At 53.4% G+C, this 4,390-nt stretch overlaps 1 long non-coding RNA gene across 1 annotated transcript; it reads left to right on the forward strand.

Annotated features, from left to right (window-relative positions):
* The first annotated feature begins 2,395 nt into the window (after positions 1-2,395).
* Positions 2,396-3,523, forward strand: LOC119965637. The gene is made up of 2 exons (XR_005460584.1): positions 2,396-2,530; positions 2,638-3,523. It is a non-coding gene; the product is annotated as an uncharacterized LOC119965637 (long non-coding RNA).
* Positions 3,524-4,390: the final 867 nt, after the last annotated feature.

Genomic DNA, 4,390 nt, shown 5'->3' on the forward strand with positions numbered 1-4,390 from the left:
GCAAAAGCGCTGCTTCTGATGGACCCAGGAAAGTATACGGGGAGTCAGGTTGTGGTGGCCACACTGAGGATTTGGAGGCAGTTTAAGCTACATTTTAAACTGAGGGCTGAGGCAGTGGGGATGACGATTAGTGGGAATCACGTGTTCGGGCCAGGAAGGATGGATGTGAGGTTTTGAGGTTGGGAAGAGAAGGATATCAGTGTAGCGAAGAATTTGTTTCTTTGGGGACGATTTGCGAGTCTAGAAGAGTTGGGAGAGAAATATGGATTGACACAGAGAGAGGGGTTTGGGAGAGGGGCTGGTTTAGCTCACTGGGCTAAATTGCTGGCTTTTAAAGCACACCAACCAGGCCAGCAGCACGGTTCAATTCCCGTACCAGCCTCCCCGGACAGGCGCCGGAATGTGGCGACTCGGGGCTTTTCACAGTAACTTCATTGAAGCCTACTTGTGACAATAAGCGATTTTCATTTAGGCATATGCAGGTGCGGGACTTCACAAGGAAAGTATTCCCAACCTTCCCGGTAGCACCGGCTCCTTAGTTGTTGGAGGAAGTGTTCTCAGCAGGGGGACTAGAGAAGGGAGTCATCTCGGCAATTTACGGAAGGATCCTGGAGGAGGACGAGGTATCCATGGAGGGGATCAAGATGAAATGGGAAGAGGAGCTGGGGATGGTGCTTGAAGAGGGACTGTGGTGTGAGGTGCTGCGGAGGGTGAATGCCTTGACTTCTTGTGCGAGGCTGGGGCTGATACAGCTGAAGGGAGAGTATCGGGCTCACCTCACTAAATCAAGAATGAGCCGGCTGTTTGTGGGGGTTGAGGATACCTGTGAGCAATGTGGGAGGGGTCCCGCAAATCATGTTTCCATGTTTTGGTCCTGTCCAAAACTGAAAAATTTCTGGAAGTCGGTGTTCAGGACAGTTTCACGGCTCCTGCATGTGGATGTGAAACCCGGCCCCCTAGAAGCCATATGCGGGGTGTCGGACCAGCTCGAGCTGCAGGTGGGCGCGGGGGAGGATGTCTTAGTCTTTGCCTCGTCAATCACTCAAAGGCAGGTTTTATTGGGGTGGAGGTCAGCCTCACCATCCTGCCCCTCGGCGTGGCGGGGGGATTTACTGCTTTTGAACCTAGAGAAGGTAAAGTTTGAGCTGAAGGGAATGAAGGAAGGGTTGTACAATTGCTGGGGTTTGTTTATTATGCATTTTCAGCAATTGGTTACTGTTGGTTATTGGGGAGGAGGCGGGGAGATGATTTGTTTGTTTGTTTGGGGGGTGTTTGGGGTGTTTGGGTGATGTATTTTGAAAATTTGTTGATTAAAAACTCTTTAAAAAACAAAATAAACGTTAATTGGTCCACCTCATTGCGCCCCGCAGGGTTCCTGCTGTAAATGAAGGCTCACCAGCTGATTCGCTGGCACCGCACTCGCCAGCTCCCTGATAACAAGGTCGAGCAGCACTTACTCAGCCAACCCCAGTCAGCTCGCAACAACGGCACCCAGGAGACTGGCCCCAAGATTCAGGATGTACACCTGGGGAGGCTCCTGTTACTTGGACGCTTGGAATAAATGCACTAAAGAACATCTAGTTCTTAGACTAGTTAAAGTTTTATTGTTGAACAATTAGGTGGGTTAGAAAACCATAAGAATATTGAAAAAATGAAAATGAAAATCGCTTATTGTCACGAGTAGGCTTCAATGAAGTTACTGTGAAAAGCCCCTAGTCGCCACATTCCGGCGCCTGTCCGGGGAGGCTGATACGGGAATCGAACCGTGCTGCTGGCCTGCTTGGTCTGCTTTAAAAGCCAGCGATTTAGCCCAGTGAGCTAAATCAGCCCCTGTTATATTATCCCCCTGAATATTATCAGAAACTATAATAAATTAACTACAAGCTACGGCAAATTGTGACTATCCACTATGAAGACCCTTTCCCAACCTCCTGGGGTAACAGTGTCACATGGTTGTTCTCTACTGCCACCTGCTGGTTGGAGGTCATGTATACATGACTGCTTATGCATATCATCACAGCTCCAAGACCCAGTGAAGGCCAGGAGAGATGATGTCCTGTTGCCTTGAGCGTTCCCCGGAGGGTCAGCCACAGGGCAGCCAGTGCTGCCTGGTTCGAGGTGCCGAAAAAAGTGCCGACCTACACCGGGCAGCACAAGTGAACCGACACCAACTCCACCCGCCCCGAGACCTTCACGCCCCCACGCGAGCATCCACCCCCCCAACTCTCCATGTGACCCCCAACATTTGGGCCACCCCCCTCTCCCTTCAAAACCCAGCCCTACCTCCACTCCCTCTCCTTTCAACCCCCCCATCATTTCCTTCACTCCCCCTCTCCCATGACTGTGAACCACACATATGACTAACTATGCTTTCTGTGTGTCTCCTCATGAAAAGCTGTCCCACAATCGTGGGAAGAAGGCCCAGATTGGCGGTGGTGTACCGGATATAAGACTCCTCACCTGCTTTGAGGAATGGGCCCTGGAGGTGTCCGGTGTGGCCAAGAACAGGGAGGTCACCAACGCCACAGAGGTGAGGATCCCACCAGACCCCAGTCTGAGGACCTGTCAAACATGAGTTGTTATTGCCTTACTGACTGACCCATCCTTCCCACTGACCACATGTCCATTGTCCCTCAGGTCCTCCAGCAGACGACGCCGGCCCATCCCGGGTGGCTCCTCTCCAGCCTCCCAGGAGACCACCTCAGAGGGGAACTCCAAGGAAGACATGATCAAGGTGTCACAGCTGTCAGCCCCATCCTGCAACAGTGCAGATACACGCACCTCGGTGGGAAATATCAGTGGTCATGAGCCCCAAACGGCTGCTGATGTACATCAGGTGGAGGCAGGAACCCCCAGGCCAGACAGCAGTCAGAGGTCTGCTGGAACACAGGACCCAGCTGGGTCCCAGCCTGATGCTGAGACTGTGGGAGGGGTAATCCCGGAGCAGATGTGGATGTTTGGGAGTGGTCAGGGCATTCGGAGGGAGATGTCAGCGTCACTCCAGCAGATCCATGGCCGACTGGAGGACTCCCAAAGGCTATGGGTGCAGGCGTTGTCACCGGCAATGCATGGCACCAAGGCCAACACTGCTAGGGTAATGACACAGTGGAGAGCCAGGTGGACGACGTCAGCACCATCAGTGAAGGTGTCCAAGACGTTGCGTAGTCGGTGACGGCCATGTCTGAGGGTCTTCGCAGAATGTCCGCCTCGCTGACCCAGTACCAGTTTGACCTTGATGAGGTTCTGCGGGACATGTCCCGCTCTCAGATTGGGAATGGCTGAGGTGCTGCGGAGCTTGTCCCAGTCACTGAGGAGCATTACCGAGGGCTGCGACACAATGGCCCAGACCATGGGGAGCCAGAAGATCCAGGGGCAGCCGGGGCTCGAACCAGCTGCCCCTCCATTCAAAGGTGAACTCCAGGGTTGTATAGGCACCGGCCGGGAGGAGGAGGTGCTGAGGGAGGGGGGTGTACCATTGGGAGAGGGGGAAATTGTTATGCACAATAAACACCCTTATGTACAACCAGTGCGATGCCTGTGTCACTTTCTGCCACAATGCAGGCCGAGTTCCGAATCCTTGGCCCATCTCTCCAGGCATCCCCCCCTCCCCATGGCACTCACCCACCCTCCGGCCATAGACATGTCCCCGGAGCTGTGTCCCATCCCCGGGGTGTTTGGATATTGGCTGCTGCATGTGTGGTGTTCATAGATCATAGAATTTACAGTGCAGAAGGAGGCCATTTGGCCCATCAAGTCTGCACCGGCCTTTGGAAAGAGCACCCTACCCAAGCTCACAGCTCCACCCTATCCCCGCAACCCAGTAACACCACCCAACATTTTTGGACACTAAGGGCAATTTAGCATGGCCAATCCACCTGCACATCATTGGACTGTGGGAGGAAACCCACGCAGACTTGGGGAGAACATGCAGACTCCGCACAGACAGTGACCCAAGCAGGGAGTCGAACCTGGGACCCTGGAGCTGTGAAGCAACTGTGCTAACTACTGTGCTACCATGCTGCCCCCATAGTGTTCAGGCACAGTGTCCAGGCATTGTGGTCTGATTAGGATGCCAGGCAATGACTGCTACATGGTCCGCCTACCTACGGGAATTCACTTGAGTTGAGCGAAGTGCTCACCTAACCAGGATTGCCAATTCCCTATTAGGAATAGCCTTCAGCTGCACGGTCAGAGGCCTCAGCAGTCTGTGGTGGATTCATAGAATTTACAGTGTAGAAGGAGGCCATTCGACCCATCGAATCTGCACCGGCTCTTGGAAAGAGCACCCTACCCAACCGCACACATCCCACCCATCCCCATAACCCAGTAACCCCACCTAACACTAAGGGCAATTTAGCATGGCCAATCCACCTAACATGCACATCTTTGG

This window comes from Scyliorhinus canicula, chromosome 5 (genome assembly GCF_902713615.1).
Source record: "Scyliorhinus canicula chromosome 5, sScyCan1.1, whole genome shotgun sequence".
NCBI classification, from domain to species: Eukaryota; Metazoa; Chordata; class Chondrichthyes; order Carcharhiniformes; family Scyliorhinidae; genus Scyliorhinus; species Scyliorhinus canicula.